Source organism: Mustela nigripes, chromosome 7 (assembly GCF_022355385.1).
Source record: "Mustela nigripes isolate SB6536 chromosome 7, MUSNIG.SB6536, whole genome shotgun sequence".
Taxonomy (NCBI): Eukaryota; Metazoa; Chordata; class Mammalia; order Carnivora; family Mustelidae; genus Mustela; species Mustela nigripes.
Window position 1 is genome coordinate 66,648,102 of NC_081563.1, and position 21,442 is coordinate 66,669,543.

The 21,442-nt window shown below is 44.0% G+C and overlaps 1 long non-coding RNA gene and 1 pseudogene across 4 annotated transcripts in view; both read left to right on the top strand.

The window, feature by feature from the left end:
- LOC132022562 (uncharacterized) overlaps positions 1–20,819 on the top strand; it is a 63,892-nt gene extending 43,073 nt beyond the window's left edge. For all 4 annotated transcript variants that reach the window (XR_009405623.1, XR_009405626.1, XR_009405624.1 and 1 more), the window contains 2 exons: positions 18,220–18,316; positions 20,137–20,819. This is a non-coding gene — a long non-coding RNA (uncharacterized LOC132022562). The remainder of the gene's footprint in view (positions 1–18,219; positions 18,317–20,136) is intronic.
- Positions 678–16,609, top strand: LOC132022156 (phospholipid phosphatase 2-like; annotated as a pseudogene).
- Positions 20,820–21,442: the final 623 nt, after the last annotated feature.

Genomic DNA, 21,442 nt, shown 5'->3' on the forward strand with positions numbered 1-21,442 from the left:
GGGTGCATCATGAGTATTTGGTGCTGAACAAAGAGCACTCACACGGAGCCCTAGCGTGGGATTCGCAGCTGGGTCCGGATTCTTGGGTTTAGGCTCTTGGACAAGGCATTGTATACTGCAGTTTGCTATTGGGAGTTTTTGGTTGGTTGGAATTTCCCCAGCTGTCCTGGGGGCCTCGGAGTCCTGCCGGAGTGGAGACCCCGCGGACCTCTGCAGTTGGATGCGGTGTCTGCAGTTGCCTGCAATTGCGGGGGTGTGAGCTGGGGACCAAGCCTGTCTGAATCTCTGTGCCTGGCTGCTGACAATAAACAAGCCTCCCTCCCAGCAGCTGTTGACAGTCGCCTCCCACACGGCCCAGTGAGCCCTGCCCGAAGGATGCATGACTCCCTCCCAGTTGCTCTAATAATAACACCATATTCTTAGCCAGAGCTCCAGCGTGTCACTCAGACGTTTTTCCCTGGTTTTAGAACAGGAGTCAGAGGAGCACAGAAGCACAGAAAACTCATTCGGACATTTATTGAACCACCTCCAAGTCAACCTGTTTAGGTCCCAGTTTTCGAATTTGCTCTGCTGCTTGTCCCCTTGCTCTGAGCCGTGGAAGTGGAAGGGGCAAGCTGAGCTGTGGCACAGTGGCCCGTGGCGGGTGGGGCAGTCTGCTCCTCGGTGCGGGCCGGGGGATGGGGGACCAGCTGGCAGAAGCGATGGGGACCCAGAGTAAGAGGGGCAGGGAGGGTGGTCCTCTAGGAACCTTTCGTTAGCTGCTGCACCACCCTGCCCTCTGACTCTAGGAGCTGGGCGGTGCAGCTCTGCCCTTCTGCAGGGGCTGGGGGAGGGGCAGAGGAGCTGCCCCTACTCCCCTTGTTCCTCACCACAGGCACCACCCCTGCAGCCCACCCCCCAGAACCTACTGGATCCCACAGTCCCACCACTGTGTGCCCCACCAGGAGCTGAGAAAAGGGCAGATGGGCCTCTGGCCAGCCAGTGGCCTGAACCCCATGCCCCTGCATAATTAGGGGGTATCCAGAGGTCTGTCTCATTTTCTCAGCAGCCCAGTGAGGCTTGGGAGGAAGAAGCAGCCGCTGAAACCACAGGCCCTGGGTCCTAGTGACATTCCACCTGCCTGGGAGCCAGGCCACCGTGGGAGATCCCAGGGGAACTACTCACTCCTTTCCGTTTTTCTGCTCCCTGTAATACTCACAGAGTTTTTTACTACTGCTCAGTGAGTTTCAAGTGGGGCGGGTCACTCTGCCCAGAGAGTGTGGCCTTACCCTGTAACCAGGAAGGCCCGAGATTGCATGAAGAAAAAAGTGCCCTATGAATCCAGGGCACTATTATATTTGCTTCCACCTTAGGGCTTTTATACCCCCATCCAGCAAGTCTGTGCACCTCAGCTGAGGAATGGAGCCAGCGGGCTCTCAGGCACCAGCTCTCTGTTCTTAAATAGACTCAAGGCTTTGCTCACAGCTTTTCAGATGGAGTCATTGGAAACTGCAGCTTCCCTGCCTTTAAGGAATTCCTCATGTCCACCATCAGCCTGGTAGGCTGGGTATGTTGCTACTACTATGCACAGAGACACAGATGGTAGCCTCCAGTGTGGAAACGGAAACTTTTTATTGGAAAACTTGACTATGATTCACTAAGAATATATTTTGATAAATAAGGAAACAATATGTCAAAAACTAGGTCATGGTCCTCTTAGGGAGCGCAGGTATTGTAATGGGGCCGCCTTCGCCGTCTTTCCCCCTTGTTTCTTTTTTGCGCTGCTGCCTATGACAGGGAAGGATGGGGCCCCAGGGAGCTCTCTGTATCCTTCTCTGTGACATCTCCTCTTGGCCTTCTCCCTACACATATCAACCTCCCTAGCACCTCAGCTTCTAATTTTAGCTTCTGTTTTGCATTTTGTGCAGCATAAGGAAATATAATGCAGAATTTAGGCAGGGAGAAGTCAGGCTGTTTTCTTCCCCATAAATTGGCAGTGATCCACATTTGAGGGCTGAAGGCTGATAGCAGTCAGAAAAACAGGGAATAACAAAATGGTTGTGCCTTCGTCTGCATTAAAGAGCAGTGTCTTTTCAGGATCCTGTGAGCTAGAACCTAACCTTTTACCTCTGCAAGGATGGCTGGTTGCATGACTTCAGAAACCATGACACTAACTCCTGGTTTTGTAGAAGTTCAAAATGACACAGATAATCGATCATGTTGGAAGTGTGAGTATGTGTGTTTGTGTGTGGGTGCATTTGGGGGGCAAGGAGGATTATTTCATATAAGACACTTAATTAGGGAGGTGCCTGAGTGGCTCAGTTGGTTAGGCTTCCAACTCTTGATTTTGGCTCAGGTCATAATCTCTGGATTTTGAGATCCAGCCCGGAACTGGGCTCCATGCTCAGTGGGGAGTCTGCTTGAGATTCTGTCCCTCTGTTTCCCCCTGCCTCATGCTTTCTATCTCTCTCTGTCTCTCTCAAATAAATAAATGAATCTTTACAAAAAGTACTTAGAATCAGTGATGTGTCAAGATGAGAAGCTAGATAGATCTGCATTCACAAACAGGCAGAGGACCATATCTTATACCCTGTGTTATGTGGATTGTCTCCTTGTGTGTCTTTTAAAGGATGGGGCAGAACTTTGGGAGCGGACAAGATCAGTGCTATTCCAGCTTTGGTAGTATCATCATCATCTGAGAGCTCGTAAGGGATTCAGGATCTTGGGGCCCAGACTCTGCTCCTACTGAATCCCAATCTTTGGAGGGTGAGGTCCAGGAATCTCTGTTTTGTTATGTTCTCTAATGACTGTTATGCATGCAGAAGTTTAAACATCACTGAGCTTGATGATATCTCAAGGGCTTTTCTGTTCAATTAAAAGTTACTTAGTTCCTATGGTTTTTTAAAATGTCTTCCCAAATGGGGCTGCTGCAAATTTCATCAGTGAAACCAAAGCAAACCTGACCTTTGTCATTGTGAAATACAGCACACAGAAAAGTACGGAGATGAATTATATGAAGGGAACCCTAGAAAATGAAATGAATGATAATAAAAGTACGCCTGTCTTATTTCCACCCAGGTCAAGAAGTAGAACCTTGCCAGAACCCTAGAAGCCCATTTCCCAAAGGAATCCCAACGCCATTTTCTGCCCAAAGGGAACCACTCTCGTGGCTTTTGTGGTCATCACTACCTTTTTCTCTTTTATATTTTTACAATCTAAAAATACATCCCTAAATAGCAGAAGGTAGTCTTGCCTGTTTTTGACCTTTATCTAAATGGAATCACAGAGGACACGCTCCTTGGTGTCTGGTTTCTTTTGCTCAACTTTTTGTCTGCAAGATTTCATTAAGCTTTCAATACAATAATTCTTGTCCTTCGTGTAGCTGCAGTGTCCTCTCATTGTTTTTGGATCCATAGTGACACCCAGAGAAGCACAGAAAGTAATTTTCCTTTAGAATTACAGCAAATTAAAATTCATTTGGTTAATAAGAATTTCATGGTGCTCCTGAGCTAACCATTGATTCCCCAGGATGTTGCTGAATGGGGACTGGGAATTATTGCTGCCAAATTCTAACTGTGTTCTCCATGGCAGGGATGAGGCTAAGGAGATGGTTGGGAGGTGGCATCTCATGAAAAGGAATGCACAGACTTGGAACTCCCAGGGACCTCAAAAGCCAATATTCAACCAGCATGTGCTATTGGATCAGGTAGGGGACGACCTAGGACTGTTTCAAGGCAATGCATGTTTGCCTGAATGGTAGTTTCACTCAGGTATTCTGATCTAACACACAGACAGCAACTGTGCATCAGGCACGTGACAGAAAGTGGAGAAGAGACACAGTATCTCAGGCAGAGTTACTGTCCATCTTTCCTCCTCCTCTGCCCCTGACTCTTGTTTGCCACTGAGGTTAAGAGCAGAGCCTTCTGAATCAGACCAAACTGGGTTCTGGTCCTGGCTATGCTACTTACCAACTAACTTGAAGCTCATTTTTTATCTTAAAAGTGGAGATTATAATAATAGTACATACCTCAGGGTGCTATCTTTTTTTTTTTTTTTCTTTTTCTATCTTGGTGATTAATTAAGAAATGGTTGAAAAATGCTTAACATAGCATCTGGCTAATAATAATTGAAGCTAACAGTGAATTAATTCTTTCTTTCTTTCTAGATCTTATTTATTTATTAGAGCAAGAGCGCACAGACAGGGGAAGCTGGCTCCCTGCGGAGCAGAATGCGATGCCAGAATCCTGGGATCGTGACCTGAGTTGGAGGCAGACACTTAATGACTGAGCCACCAGGCACCCCCAGTGACTGCTTTCAATGCGCAGGTTCTGTAACCCTATTGGTTCTGTTGTTAGCCTCACTTTCAGATGAGGAAACTTTGGCACAGAGAGGTTAAGAAACCTGCTTTGGGACCCCATGGCTAGTGTGGGATAAGAGCAGCCTACCGCCAGATCTTTGCTTTAAACCACTCTGTATATGGCTCGGTAACTGTTCCATATTTTTTTTAATCATCATCTTAGGCTTTGGTACTGTCGGTGCATTTCTCTCATAATTTGTGTCTCGCCTCTCACGTGCCTTCCAGCACAGCCAGGGGCCTTCCAGCATAGCCAGGGTCCTCCCAGCTGCCCATCCCAGATCAGTCTGGGACAGCACATGAGACTAGCTTTGGAATTTGAGGATTGTTCTCTCTGCTTGTTATACAATGCTCTTTTTCATTTGTCCTTCACAACAGAGGCTGGTGACAACAACAGTCCTGCTCGGTGCATACCAGAGGGTCTTGGCTGTCACTTTCTGAAGCACCAGCTTGCTCTTGGGCGTCGTGCCTCACTGAATCGAGATTCTGTAGTGGGGAGCGGTCAGAACAGTTCAAGGCTTGGAAAATGGTCTAGAAAGGACGGCTTGAAGGAAATGGCAGTTATTTGGCCGTGACATATTAGGGACTCTAACTGTGAACAGTTTCCTCTGCCCACATGTGTAAAAGAGGCAGCAGCACATAGAAAGGGAAGAGCTTGACAGAATGTTTTCCTTCTGTTGATGACAAAGACTCAGTGCCCTGGAAGAAGGTACTGAGGGGCTCTTGCGAACAGACTGTGTTTTCTGGACAGTAACCCTGGCAGCTTTAGATGGGGGTGAACACCTCTCTTCTTTTCCTACAGTTTTGTGATAAGGACATTGTATTCTTCCATTTCTAAAGGCCTTCTACAGGATGGTAAGCAGGATTACAGCCCCTCAAAATGTCCATGTCCCAACCCCTGGAATCTGTTGATTTAGGGAGGCTCGCCAGGGTTATTCTAAGGGAAGAGGGAGGTAGGAGAGTCCATTTCAGAGAGATGCCGTGGGAAAAACTCCACTGGCCACAGCTGGCTTTGAAGATGAAGGAAGAAGGCCATGAGTCGAGGAATGTGGGCACCTCTAGAAGTCAATAGACTGTCCTCTAGAGCTTCCAGAAAGAAATGCAGGCCTGCTGATACCTTGAGATCCATGTCAGCCTTCTGACCTACAGAGCGATAGGATAATAGATTTATGTTGTGTTAAGCCTCTTAGGTTTGTGATAATTTGTTACAGAAGCTGTAGAAAATTAATACACACAGTTTAACCCATATGGCAAGAATATAATTTGGTGGATTGAGTGGGGGGAGGGATTTTGAATCTTCTCTCCCAGCCTGGCTTCTGTATCTCGAGTTCACGAGACTCACAAGCCCAGGTGTATGTGTTGGTGTGGCATGAACAGTAGTAACAGGGGATAAGTACCTCAGTTTTTGAAGCTGTCTTCTAAGCTACTTGTCAGGTAATGCACCCTCTGATGTCCCCTGGGATCGAGAGGGGAGGGTACCTGAGGACTCTTAGTCCTCTCACTGTCACCACCCCAGAGTCTCTGCAGCCAGAGAAGGTTCAGAGGAGAAGGTGGTAGGGCTACTTTTCAAGGCAGCATGAATGGGTATGCTGACTTCCTATGCTTTTCTGGAAGTTTCCTTAACCAGTCATGACCTGGACTATGGAGCCTCCTTGCCCCCTTCCAGCTCCAGCCACTGCTTAGAGAAGTGAGTTTTTCCACTCGTGCTGACTCATGTCTCAGACTGCAGCGTGGAGCCGCAGACCGATTCACAGAAGGAGGGGGAGAACAAACCAGCATCATCACAAAATGAACCACGTCCCAGATGAAGAAGTGACGTCACAAAATGTTCTAACTGTGCCCGTCTTACATAGATCAATGTAAAGACACGGAATTCCAAACTGCAGACTGGAAGAAAGTCTATCTACATTTTCTTAGAAGCTGTATATATAGCCTTTTAAAAGAAAAAGAAAACTTTGAACAAGAACAAAGAAAATCAAATCACCTTTTAAATATAGTTTCCCTGAGCTGGTTTGTGAGGCCATTTCAAGGGCCTGGAGGCTGAGTGTAGACCTGTTTCTTTTACAGGCTGGCTTCGCTGGCCCAGGATCAGAAGTACTTGATTTTCTGGTTTTGGCCAGGAAGGAATGGCCAAGAACATTCCCCGGGGTAGAAAAGTTCCTGCATTTGTCATCAGACTTAGGCAGGAGGCTCCTTGGCCATCTGATCCCAGGCTGGCCAGTCACGGTCCCCACCCCCCTTGGACTGGAGGCTTCCCTTCTGATACTCCCATTCCTACAAGGGTAGTAAGTGCTCCTCCAACTCTTGTGGGGAGTGGCTCGGGGCAGTCTGGGTGAGGAAACCAGGCTGAAGAGTCAGTTTACCTATGCTGGGGCTCCTGGGTCCTACAGGTTGAGCTGAGAAGTCTCCTGTTGAACAGAAACCCATAATACTGTCCAGGTGCAGTAAAGGCCTCTGTGGCACCTTGTCCCCACAGAGCAGCTGCCACTGCCACTGCGTCTCCTCTCCCCACTGTAGGCAGACCGATGGAAGCTTCCCCAGGGAGACCTGAGTAGTCAAGGATGCTAATGAGCAGGAAGGTCACCATAACCTCACCTGACGTTCGAGTCTGTTGTCAGTGAGTACTACTGATGGGGCTTGAGTTCAGTTCCACAGTGTCCCCAGATTTTAGAAACCATGGTGGTGGAGCTCTGAGGGGTCCTCTTCTGGGAGTAAGCGATGCTTTCCTGACAGGGAAGAGAATATACTTTCCCCCATTCTAGACTTGGCCCAAGCTGTTTCCCCTCCTCCTAGAAGCAGCAGGGAGCTCTCTTGCTGGTGAGCCCTTTTATTTCTCTAATGACAGCGCAGGACTGAGCCTGTCTCTCCCTGTCAGATCACCGTCTTTCTCCTCCCCAGGCCAATCCTGCAGTTTCACCCAGGTCCTGGAATCATGGTGCGGCCAGGTCTACTGTCCATGGACCATCCACTGAGCTCCTGGGCACGTGCCCCCATTACCCTGACTGCAGGTTTTCATTCTACAGCTTGTTCTCCAGAAACCAATTTCCCCATCTTGATAGGTGCCAGACTCTTCCCACTTTCCCTTTTCGGCTTTGAGCTATTTTATTGCTCCACAAACTGCCGTTGAGTATTGGCAGAAGAAATCAAACAAAGAAGCCAGAGTTATGAGCAGCTCTGATGACTTCTCTGGCAGAGGAGAACTTTGATTCATGGTGAAATGAGAGGTGGGGATTATCGGTTATAATTATCCTTGCTCCTTCAACCCATATTTACTCTGTTATAGAAATGCAGGCCTAGCCCTGCAACTCCAGGGTTTCTCCATCCAGAGATCTTTTTCCACAGGACAGCACAAGCTACAAGGCTGGGCCCGGAGCCAGAGGCCATGTGGATGCAGTGAACCGCAGGGTCAGGTTCCGGAAGAGCCTCTGCAGGCTGGTGAGACACACTGAGGCAGCCTGGCTCCACGTTGCCCCCCTGGGACATGCTAGTCTAGAAAAAGCTTAGAGGTCAACTGGGGGGATTCTGTCTCTTCCCCTGCACGCTTAGGTTTAGAACCACACTGGTGTGGCTAGTGCAGCTTTTCTAAAGCCAGCGGTGTTGAAGTGGGTAGGGGTCTGGACTCCTAGCCCTGCAACTCTGGGCTCAAGTCCTGCTTAATCACCGGGTGACGTGAGGCTCGTGAGTCTGAGTTTCTTCATCTGCACTACCTTCCGGGAGTGCTGTGGGGGTTGGTAAACGAGGCAACCTGTGTCAAGTATTTAGTCAATAATAAACGTTCGGTCAGTACTGCTTTTTATTAGTAATAGTATTCATCATCATCGCTGACATCATCGTCACAGCCCAACAGGAGGCTGGTAAGGGGGGACCTGGGGTAGGGCTAAGCAAGCTCACCTGGGGCACCTTCGAGCTCTTTACAAGACCCGGTACCCTGTGCCTTGATTTCAGTAGCACTAAACTAGAAGGTCCAGCTCCAGTGTTCACTTTCTTTTGATTGTCATCAGGTCCCCAGAGGCCTGTTGCAATCCGCTGCCTCCGGTGGTGCTAAAGCAGTTTTTAGAGCTGAGCCTGTCTGCAAAGCCAGACTTCACGCTGAGTCATACTGCAGGGTCGGGGCCAGTCACCAGGACAAAAGGCAGGCAGCCATCGTTCAGATGAATGGCCATGGTGAACAGAATATTTTTCAAGGGGATTTTAGTGCCTGTTTCTGTTTAATGTGTCTGGAAGAAAGAAGGGTGGAATGGGGGTTAACGTTTCTTAACCACCACCCACCTGGCCCTAGGTTGGGCTTTAATTTTTTTGAGCCCCACCCAAGTTATCCAATGGGGACTCCCACCTCTTAGATAGCCCCAGACACCCCCCTCCCCCATATGTCCTTGAGGGGCATCTTTGACACCCAACAGAGGGTGGGAGGTGGTTGTGAAGGGAAAGCTACTAGATGGGGGGAGGGGGACAGTCTTCCCCCACCCCCTCCCTGCAGACACTCTCGAAGTGAAATGATGGGAACAAGAGTGGAAAGCATTCATTTCTGCCTGAGATTGAGTGAGGTGTCACAAGAGGAAGTGACCCGCAATCAGGACTATGCCACGAGAATTGTCTTCCATAGTTGCCATGGATATATATATCACTTCCACTGTTTGAGTCTAGGGTATGAGGATGTTGCTAAAAAATGCTTCGTCATTATCTCTGTACTTACTTTCTGTTGTACAATCCAGAAAGAGTAGGGTTAAAGTGAAGTAGCTTCTTACATGCAAATATTTCAATATTCTCTCAGAAATTATTGGAAAATAAAAAGCAACTTTGCAACTAGCAAATTTCCCAACGTATGCAGGCAGGCAAGTGAAAAGAAAGGAAATGCACTTTAAAAAAAAATCTGTATTTTTCCTGATTTGAGTTTGGCTGTCGATTTTATTGTGGACACAATTTTTTATTTATTTAAAGAATGAGGTGAATAAAGATCTAAATGGATGTATATGTCCTCAAAATGGATTGACATTGGTCTGCATTATTGGTAATCAGGAAATGCTGTTTGGGAACATTTGTTTTCTTCATCAGCAAGAATTTTTTCGAGCCTTTATTGGCTCTGATATGTCACAAGGTATGCATGGTGTTCTGCTTCTTTTGACATTATTGTAACCTTGGGTAAAAATCTATCCTAACAAAATGGGAGGCTGGAAGGGATTCTAAGGAGTCATCTGGCCTAGTCTGCTTCATTTATAGCTGCAATCATTCATTCTTTCTTTCCTTTTTAAATATTTTATTTTTTAAAGATTTTTAGAAAAATTTATTTGACAGAGATCATAAGTAGGCAGAGGTGGAGGGAAGCAGGCTCCTTGCCAAGCAGAGAGCCCAATACAGGGCTCGATCCCAGGACCCTGAGATCATGATGACCTTAGCCAAAGACAAAGGCTTAACCCACTGAGCCACCCAGGTGCCTCAAATATTTTATTTTTTAAAGTAATCTCTACTTCCAAAGTGAGGCTTGAACTCACAGCCCCGAGATCAATAGTCACAGGTTCAGTGGACTGAGCCAGCCAGGCACTCCCACAATGGTACTTTCTATTGATAAGAGAGAACCTCTGAAATGGAGATTCTAGATTTTATTTTTTAAAATAATTTGTTCCACTATTTAGCATTCCTTCTTTACCCATAGTTTTCTCTTACTGTGTTTGAGTGTAATCTGAATGTCTCACTCCTCAGCAAAGAGGCAAATGGTCAACCCTGCCCCAGGAATAAATAATACCCTTCCCCAGGTCGAGGGTTTTATTAGGGTGTTCCTTCAGTCTCCTCTTCCCTTGACTAATTCTCGTTTTCCCATATTTAGAAGATACTGACTCTGCTGGAAGACCCTATGCCTGGCTGGGTGCCTGGGCCATACCTGCTCTGAGTCACTTGCCGTGCACTCTTTTCCCTTGATGGACCCCTGGCATGAGGACTGCACAGTAACACCCCCTTGCTCTAGCGAAATCCCCACCCTGCTCAGGCTCTTCCTTTTTTAGAGGGTGTTTCTTCAGCATAGTTGGTGAATAACTGTCATAAAACATGTCAGAGGGCAGAAATTCCAGGGACAGACATTTTTATCTAAGACGAGTTAGGCTTTTACTCTTCAGGGTCCATGAGGGCACAGGTGTCAGATCTTCTATAGCACGGGAGATCTGTGAGGAAGGTGCAGTCCTGGAAGCCATCAGGGCAGTAGAAGCTGCGTGTGTGTCACCCTGAGCAAGTTACTATCAGCGATGACAGTTCCCAAAGTTGTATTTGTCACCAAAGGGCCCAGGCTCTTCAGGGACTTTCTCTTAGGCCGGCATCTGCTTGCTGGCCTTGGCATTATGGCTTGTGATTTTGGACATTTACTGCCTTTTAGAAGGAAGTCAGCACTCTTGTAGATGGCTGGGTTGTTTTTTCTTTTCTTTTTTTAAAAAATTTCAAGATTCTAGGATGTTGTAGTTTATTGATCTTTTTAAGAACTGTGGCTGAAACATTTCCTAAGTGGGTGAATTTAAAAAGAAGAGTTCATTCAGTAGATTTTATGCAACTTCATTTCTCATAATTCAGAAATGGTAGTTGGAGCAGAGCCTATTGTCACTAAAAAATACCATGGGCTTGAAAAACCTTCTGGTCTTGACCTTGTCTTTGCCATTTTCTTGGAAACATGTTTAGCACGGAGCTCCTGGAGCTATTCTATTCTCTGAGGAATCTAATGGTTCCTGCAGACCCTCTATTCTTAGTATTTTCTACAGTCTTCACTATGGAAGTTGGTCCGCTATTTATTTCTTTTTAGGGCCAGAGTAATAAGAGAGGAGAGCTAGGTAAGAATAGAGACAAGGCCCAAGGGTCGACTTTTATTAGGATCACTTCCGCAATCCCTCCCCGAGAGCTGCTCTCCTTGACTCTTCTACTCAAAGTACAGTCAAAACAAAAGAGTAACAACAACAACGACCCTGCCTACCCATGGCTACCAAGGGACTCTCTGTCTCTAATACATTTTGGTTCTCAATATATAATTCATGTACACACACATACACACACGTGCATGGGTGCGCACACACACACACACACACACACACACCCCAGTAGAATTCTAAGCTCATCCTCCACCCTGCTTCCTCTCCACCATGGCAGGAAATAGGCATTCAAGTTACTAGGTGCTCACCAGCTTAGAATTTGGAGAATATAGACCAATATTTTTAAATGCTTACTCACACTTCCCTAAAACTATATATATATATATATGTATATATATATATATATATATATATGCATACACACATGTGTAACTTAATTTAACATGATAAGTAAAGTGTGATTTATAGTTAAAACCAAGGCTGCTAGATAGTGGAGTTGTCCAGAATTGGGTGCACCCCATCGTAGCCTTTGTTGACTCACTCCAAGAGTATCTTGCAATCTCTGGTTTTGTGATTGTAATTGGTCGGGGGAGGGATCTTGCCTTGGGATCTGTGTTTGTCCAGGGAGTGGCATGGACATTCCTGATGCTCATGGGTATAAGGTCTCTGCATGCCCAGAGTACCCTTTATCTGCTCAGAGCCTGACTGACATCTCTCTCCACTTCAGTATCTGTTCAGTCTGGAGTACATGACCTCGTTCTATAAATACCAGCCGTGTTTAAATAAAAGCTGCCTTGGAGCGGTGGCTACTGCAAATCCCCCAGATGCACAGGGCAGGCAGTCCCTTCATCGCTGGGAGGTTTGATCTGCCCTCCCTCTGGGAGAGGGAGCAGAGGCATGGGGGTAGGGCCTAGAGCTGTCTCCACTTACTCTTTCTTTCCACAAATGTATGAGGCCCTGGATGAGGGCTTTGGGCAATACAAAGATGAATAAAACTCAGTGCCAGCTTTCAAGGAGCTTACAGTGTGGTACAATAGAGGAGACTGCACAGATAATTATGCTTTGAGAAAGAAAGAAGAACCATGGGGCACGAAGGGCAGGAGGGCAGAAGGGCACGAAGGGCAGTTAGGAATTGAGAGGCATGTGAGCTCTCTCCCAAGTGGGACACCCTGAGAGCGTTGCGGAGGACGTGCCCATCATCATAAAATGTTACTGCAACATCATTAACCATTCCCTGTGCTGCACTTTACATCCCCATGACTAATTTATTTTATAACTGTAAGGTTGTACCTCTTAATGCCCTATATTCTACCCATCCCACCACCCCCTGGCAAACACTAGTTTGTTCTCTGTATTTATGAGTTTGTTTTTGTTTTGTTTTCTAGGTTTCATATGTAAATGTAATCGTATGGTATTTGTATTTCTCCAACTTATTTCACTTAGTGTAATACCCTCTGGCTCCATCCATATTGTCACAAATGACAAAAATCTCATTCATTTTCATGGCCAGGCAATATTCCGTTGTATATATGTACCATATTGTCTTTATCCATTTTCTCTTGATGGAGAATTAGGTAGCTTCCATATCTTGGCTATTGTAAATCATGCTGAAATAAATATAGGGGTGCATATATTCTTTCAAGTTGGTGTTTCCATTTTCTTTTGGTAAATACTCAGAAGTAGAACTGATGGAACATATGGTATTTCTATTCTTAATTTTTTGAGGAACCTCCATACTGTTTTCCATAATGGCTGTACCAATTTATATTCCCAAAAACAGTGTATAAGGATTCCATTTTCTCCACATACTCACCTCCACTTGTTATTTCCTGTCTCTTTAACACTAGCCATTCTCATTGGTATGAGGTAATATCCTACTGTGGTTTTGATTTGCATTTCCCTAATGATTATTGATGTTGAGCATCTTTTTGATGTTTCTTTGGCCACCTGTATGTCTCCTTTGGAAAATGTCTATTCAGTTCCTCTACCCCCTCAATTTTTTGTTGTTCATTGCCATTTGCATGGAATATCTTTATTCTGTATACGTCTCTAGGTCTTTTTTTTTTTTTTTTTAAGTAGGTTCCATGTCCAGTGTGGAGCCCAGTGCAGGGCTTGAATTGATGACCCTGCAATCAGGATCTGAGTTGAGATCAAGAGTTGGATGCTTAATCAATTGAACCACCCAAGCGGCCCTGTCTGTAGGTCTTTAATGAGTTTCTTATAGGCAGCAGATAGATGGATCTTGTTTTTTTTTTTTTTTTTTTTTTTTTTTTTATCCTTTCAGTCACCCTATGTCTTTGGATTGGAACATTTAGTCCATTTATATGTAAAGTAATTATCAATAGGTATGTACTGATTGCCATTTTGTTAATTTTCTGGTTGTTTTCGTGGGTCTTCTGTGTTCCTTTCTTCTCTTGCTCCCTTCCCTGGTGATTTGATGACTTTCTTTAATGCTATGCTTGGATTCATTTCTCTTTATTCTATCTGCATATATTATAGGTTTTTGCTTTTTGGTTACCATGAGGTTCACATATAACATCCTATTATACAGTAGTCTATTTTAAGCCAATGGCCATATGAGTTCAAAGGCATTCTGAAAGCACTACATTTTTATACCCCCATCACCACATTTTATGTATATGGTATCATATTTTACATCATTTTATTTTGTGTATCCTTAACTAATTATTGTAGATACAGTGATTTTACTACTTTTTTTTGTTTCTTAACCTTCATATTAGCTTTATAAGTGATTGATCTATAGCCCTCACTATATGTTTGCTCTTACCAGGGGATTTTTTCCTTTTATAATTTTCTTACTTCCAGTTATGACCTTTTCTTTTCTGCTTAAAGAAGTCACTTTAGCATTTTTGATAAGGCTGGTTCTTTAACTTTTATTTGTCTGGGAAACTCTTTATCTCTTCAATTCTGAATGAGAAACTTGCTGAATTTTCTTGATTGTGGGTTTTTCGCTTTCAGCACTTTAAATATATCATGCTATTCTCTTCTGGCCTGCAAAATTCCTGCTGAAAATCAGCTGATAGTTTTATGGGTATTTTTAGCATGTAATCAGTTAAATTTTTCTTGTTGCTTTTAAGATTCTCTCTTTAGCTTTAACTTTTGATATTTTAATTATGTGTCTTGGGTGTGGACCTCTTTGGGTTCACCTTGTGTTGACCTCTGTGCTTTCAGGACCTAGATATCTGTTTCTTTCCCCAGGTGAGGGAAGTTTTCAGCTATTATTTCTTCAAATAAGTTTTCTGCCTCCTTCTGTCTCTCTCTTCTCCTTCTGGGACTCCTACAATGTGAATGGTAGTTCACTTGATGTTGTGCCAGGGGTCCCTTAACTTACCCTCATTTAAAAAAATTCTTTTCTTTTTGTGCTGTTTAGCTTGAATGATTTCTACTATTGTCTTTTAGATCACTGACATGTCTTCTGCATCCTCTAATTTCAATTATTGTATTCTTCAGTTCTGATTGGTTCTTTTTAATATTTCTATGTCTTCATTGAATATCTCATTGAATTCATCTACTCTTCTCTCAAGTTTAGTGAACATCTTTATGACCATTACTTTGAACTCTCTATTGGGTAGATTGCTTATCTTGGTTTCATTTAGCTTCCCCCCCCCCCCCTCTGGAGGTTTTGCCTTATTTTTTCATTTGGAATAGATTCTTCTGTTTGTTTATGTTTGTGTTTATTTCTGTGAATCAGATGGATCAGTTAGGTTTCCTGGTCTTGAAGGTAGTGACCTTACATAGGAGTCTGGTGGGGCCTAGAAGCCCAATTCCGCACCCTCTCCAGCCAGAATGAAGCACTCAGGGAAGTGTCTCCTGTGTGGGTTGCATGAGTCCTCCTGTTGTGGTGGGCCCATGATTGCCACAGGCACACTGGTGGGTAGGGTTGGCCCTGGCCTGGATGGCTTAGAGGCCCAGTTGTGGTTGATGCAGGCATGATGGTGGGTGGGTTAGCCCCTGGTGTGGTCTGACTATGAGGCCAGGTCATTACTATTGCTCTTCCTCCCTGTGATGGTATCACTTTTGAGGGGTGCTGGTCCTGGCTGAGGCTTCCTGTAGGGTGTGGCAAGATGGGAGCCTCCTTGGAGGGACACCTGTGGGGTGTGCGTGTTGGGCAGGATGGGTCCACAGGGGAATGCCAGGTTAGGGCAAGTGGTGCTACAAGGTGGATGGAGAATGTTAGAATTGGTGCCCACCAGTGTCTGGCTAGCTAGGCTGAAGGAGGGTAAGAAAAATGGTGCCCATCTGTGCTTCCATTCCCTCTGAAAGTTCCTACACATCCCTGCCCCTCTGGTGCATGCTCTATAATTAATCAGTCTTCACATATGGGCCAGGGGCTTCTAAACCCCCATCTCTGTGCTGGATCTTGGAGCAAGTGAGATGGGTGAGGACCTCCACCCCTGGGATAGCCCTCTGGGTTGTGGGTAATCATACTAAGGGTGTTGAGTCTCTGCCCCCCACCCCGTTCTTCTCAGTGTAGCTTTGTCTTTTTATCTTCAGCTATGGAAATGCTGTTCTCCAGGTTTCTTCTCAAAGCAAGTTGTTCTTTATCAGATTATAGCCTTGGTGTAGACATAGGAGAAGGTAGCTTAGGATCTTCTTCCTCTGCCATCTTCCTGACAGCATTTCTCTGAGTGGAGCCTCTCTGCCATCCTGACTCTTGTGAATCCACCACAAAAGCATGGTTCTAATGCAAAGATGACTCTATCTGGTGCCCCACTGTCCCAACACCATCATCTGTGGGCTCATGGCCGCATCCTTGTTGCGGCCGGGAGGTCTACCTGATGTATGTACAAAGACCATCTCTGTCCCTGCTCTGACTTAACAGTGATATAGCTGCTGTCTACAAGGTGTTAGGGTGTTTCCTTTGGGGCTGCAGTGAGTCAGTTGCTGGCCGACCAGGGCCAAGTACACCAGCCATCTGCGGCTCAGCTTCCTGGTGGTGTGTGACCCTGACTTGAGTCTCATCAATTCCTCCCTCTAAGTGCAGGTGGAAAACATGTGCAGGGGAAGCCCTGCTAACCGAGTCCAGACTGTCTACTCCAGATATTCTTTTGGGTTGTACTGCATGATGTTCCTGGAGTTCTACATGCATGCACAGCTCTGCTGGAAATGGGCACGACATCTGCAGCCCATGGTGCAGTTCTTCCTGCTGGCCTTTGCACTCTATGTTGGCTACCCTCTTGGGTCTGACCACAAGCACCACTGGAGCGATGTCTTCATTGGCCTCCTGTAGGGGGCACTGGTGGCCAGCCTCACCGTTTCCTTTCAAGTCCTGGCCTCCAAAGGGCTGCCTAGAGGAGGAGCTGGAACCAAAGCCCAGGCTATTATTGATGCTGACCTGGATGAGGCTGACTGCAACTACCATGGGTACCAGTCTGTCCCTCCTGAGACTGGACCCGTCTGTGTGTCCAGCTAGGGCTCAGGCTGTGCATCATCATGTTCATGGCCCTGGCAGGGCCCTCCGCTGGGGGTGGGGGTGGGGTGCATGAGGGCTCTGGACAAGCTCCAGGTGCTCCATGCTGGCTGCGGGAGGGGCTTCCGCTAAACTCACCTCCTGTGCCCTGGACCAGTGGTCTGGGACTGCACAGAGCTACTGCAGTGTCTGGAAGGGGCATCTTGTCCTCTTAGCTCCCTCAGAACTCCCTTTTGTTGGATTGGATGGGGGGGAATTGAGAGATCTAAATAGATGCTATTTTTGTAAAGTGTAACCTATACGTCTTTGTTGACTTTTAGTAAAATGAGTGTTTGCTTGAAGATGATGTCAGCCTCTGTTCCCTGTGGCATTGTTCCTACAGTAGAGGGGGAGCTGCTTCCTTTGTGGGGGCCTTGGCTCAGTTTAGGGCTCAGAGTAGCTGGTTGCAATGTTGTCGTTTGGAGATATGGGGAGCGTGGTGACTCTTTTCCCTGGCCTCATTCTGTGTAACTCTTCATCTTGTTATTGATTCATATTTATCACATCCTTTAAAAAACTGGTAAATGTTAAACATACACACACACACACACACACACACACACACACACACAAGTCCCAAAACAAACAAACAAAAAACCTGTACTAAATTGTTTTGGATTCAACGAAGGCTAGTTACACTTTTTTTTTTTTTAACTACATCAGTTATTATAGTGATAATAAGTACTATTTTCACAGAAGCTTAATAATATTATACCTCTCAATTGAGAAGCTACCATGATAAATTTCACTAATATTATTAATAATAGATTTTTTTGTGGTTTTGAATACATCCTAACATTGATTTTCAATAAAATATTTTTTTTCTGATTGAATAAAGAATACTTTTCATAAGAGATTCCAAGGAGTATAGAAATATATATGAAAAATAAATTATAATTTCATCTCTGAAAATAGCTCTTATTTAAAAAAAAAAAAGTTTATTTATTTATTTACTTAAGAGAGAATGTGAGTAAGGGGGAGGGGCAGAGGGAAAGACTTCTCAAGCAGACTCTTTCCTGATATCATGACCTGAGCTGAAATTAAGAGTGGTGGCTTAATTAGTTGTGCTCCCCAGGTGCCCCCCAAATAGCCCCTATTAATAGCTTAGGCTATCTTTCCTCAGTTTTTTTTTTTTTAAAGACTGTATTTGTTTATTTGAGAGACAGAGAGAGAGCACAGGAGCAGGGGGAAGGGACAAAGGGAGAAGCAGACTCTCCACAGAGCAGGGAGCCTAATACAGGACTCAATCCCAGGACCCTGATCACAACCTGAGCAGAAGGCATTTGGTTAACCAACTGGGCCATGAGGTACCCACTCAGATTTTTTTTTCTGTGTGTATACCAACATGTATACCAACATGTTTACTGAAATATGATCCTACTATATATACTGTTTCGAGTATGTTCAAAACTTGTTTCTGTTCTTTCAATACCTGAAGATACATTTAAGTATTAATACCTAAAGATCCACTTTATTTTGTGACTCATTCATTATACGAATCTAACATTATTTGTCTACACCCACTTCCTGGTTGACAAATATATGTTACATATTATTATTATTTTTTTTTACAGTTAGTATCTTTAATGTCATCTTCATGGAAAACGCCACTTAAGAAATACTGAGAGTGCCATGAGACATGAAAATAGAAAAAAAAAAAACTTAAAACAAGTGAGTAAATGTTTAAGCAATGATAGAGCTTGGTGCATCCTGGGAATTTCTGGCCAGAGCTCCATAGACAAATTGGCCCAGCTGATGCAATTATAATGTAATCATATGTCAATGATGCAAGTGTCTAAAATTGCAAATAATGTCTTTGTTTTAAGGAGTTCATGGCATAACCACTTTAGAGACTGTTCATATTACAGCTCTGAAGGGTTTCAGGTTTAGAGAGGTTCCTAGAGGCTTTGTTGGGATCTAATGAACCAGCAAGGAGACAATCCCCTGGGCTTCTGCTTCCCTTTCACTGTCTTTATTTTGACCAGTCAGTAGCCCCAGCCATAAAATCTTTACCATCTCAAACCTGAAAGAGGAGTTGTATTGCAAATGGCTAAATGTATCAAGATTTGATAGAGATGAGCTGCCAGACAGAACCAGTATTAAGATTTACATGATCTGCAATATGTCCTGAAGCTCCACCAGTTTGATTAAAAAGGGAGCTGGAGGCCTTTGGGGAATGACACTTCTAAGAGCTCCCTGTGCTCAACCAGGGAAGACCAGACAAAAGTGATGTGGTAATGCAAAGTAAGAACTTGACTCCATGGTTAGGCCACTCCCAGCTGGCCTTGTGCTAGTTTACCCCTTTCCAAAGAGTATAAAAAGCAGGAAGTATGCTGGTGCTTGGTGACTCCATGAATGCTATTAGCTTTGTTGAATTTGGACTCCTTTATAGGAAATGTTCTAATGTGTGTGAGTGTTGCATCATTTAGAGCTGCATGTTAGTGGGACGAATGCTGCATATGGGACTTTAGAATAACTTTTTAAAAATAAATCATTGTGTCATTAGATATGAATAAAATATAAGGATGACATCCCAGATGACCCACAGTGTGAGCAGGCAACAGTAACAAGGCCACAAGAAATTAGTAATAAGAATATTAATAGTCAGTTTTATTTAACCCTCCACACCAGGCTCTATTCTAGGCATTTACATGAATTTCCTCATTTAAATCTCACCGGGATCTTACAAATTTAGGTAAGGTTATTATTCTCCTTTTATAATTGAAGAAGCTGAAGCATGGAGAGGTTGATAGACTGGCCCAGTGTCACATACCTAATAAGGGTAGAACTGATTCAGACCCAGGCAGTCTACCTCTGGAGTCTGCACTGCTAGCCACTGCTATGTCCGAGAAATTTAAAACTTCAAAGTCAAGATCAGATCAACTGAGGTGCAGTGAGCTCCCCCAGAACCCTGACAGGGTCTTGCAATACCATCTCCCATGGAAAGGAGCCATGCCGATTGAGGTCTGGGGCAGGAATTGAACAAGAGAAACTCGAAGCATCTTGTCACATAGATAGTTGAGGAAGCTATCAAAGTGTACTAGAGTTGTTTCAAACGAACCAAAGAGCCAATCCAACGAGGTTCCCACTGGCCAAAGATGGGACTATTTGCACATTAAGAGGATAATAAATGGCAATAAGTTGAAACATTAAATATGTTTAAGTCTATGAGTTCATAATGATGCTCAAAAAATTGGTCCCATCTAGAAGATGACTGGGAGGCCATTAATTATTGATTTGAAAACTGATATATAAATTCTATTATTTTTTCATAGCTTTTGATCTCACTTATATCCCTGGGTAACTGGATAATGCACGAGGTGAAGCTCCTCCTTAGAGAAATATTCCAGCTCCTAAATGACAAAGCAGTGATGAAATTAGAGTAGCACCTTTCTGCAACTCCCTAAGAATTAATGTGTCTAGACCTTGAACATCACTGATTGTTTCTAACATAAGAAAGAGATAGTCAAACAATATTTACCTTTTCACAGAGGAAGGAAGAACACACCAAGTCCCATGAAGAAGTCCTGCCAAAAAATCCGAATCTCATCAAGCTGCTCATTCCCACTCCCAATTTCAAAAAGTACAGAGAAGACAGAGGCACATGTTTCACTCTACCATGGGAATACAAACAGCAAAAAACCAGACTGGGAGAAACTACAGGACAAAGGACCTGATCTCTTCAATAAATAATTTACAAGAAAAAAAGAGGAAAAGAAAAACCTATAGATTAATGAAAGAGACTCAAAGGGCATATCAACCAATGGCAATGTGTGGGCATTATTTAGATCTTAATTTTTTTTCAGACTATAAAGAATTAATAACTTGATCAATGACTGAATATCTGATAATGTTAAAGAACTATTAATATTTTGAAGTATAATTATATATATGTATCTGTACATATATATGTTTATATATTAGATTTTTTTTTTTTTAGGTCTTCTCTTTTACTGATGACATAGTATGCTCCCTCTGGGATTTACTTCTAGATAAGATGCAGTGAAGTTGGGGGTAGAGGTGAAGCAATAGGCTGTGAGTTGATAATTATTGAAGTAGGTAATGAATACATATAAGTTTATTAATGTTCTTCCTACCATTGTATATGTTTGAAAATTTTAAATAAAATGTTGTTTTTAAATGCAACAACTAATTTTGGGGCTACACAACGTACACACTATTTCTGGTCAAAGAATACCTGAGTGATTTAGTCCTAAATATTTTCCATATTAAAACAAAATGAACTTTACGCTCATGACTTGGAATGTGTGCCTTTCCTGGGCTATGCAATGGAATAAAGAGATTAATTCGAGCAGCTGTTGTTAAATTAAAACGTGAGATCCTTGAGCTAGAAATAGGAAGATAAAAACCAGATGGTACTGTGTCACGAAATATCGTCAGCAACAATTTAAAATAGTTTGGTAGCTATTGTTTGAAGAGATTCATTTACCATTTAAATGTTAGAATTTTAAGTCCAAATTGTTGAATTACCTTTAAATCTTCACCACAATGTCACCAACATTTGTTAGGGTTCTACTCTGTGCTAGATGAAGGGAATCCAGAAATATTTCTGCCTCTCATGGTGGGGAAAAGAAAGAAAACAGGACACCAGTAACCCTAATCAGAAACGGGTGTAGATATGACAGAGCATGCAAGGGGATACTGTAGCTCAGTGCTGGGGTTAGTTCTACCTGGAGTGGTGAGAGTTGGAGAGGTTGAGATTGTGTTGGGCAGAGAAAGGGATTGGGTGAAGGGTTCTCTCCTAGGGGAAAATACGGGAGGCAGAAGAGATTAGTA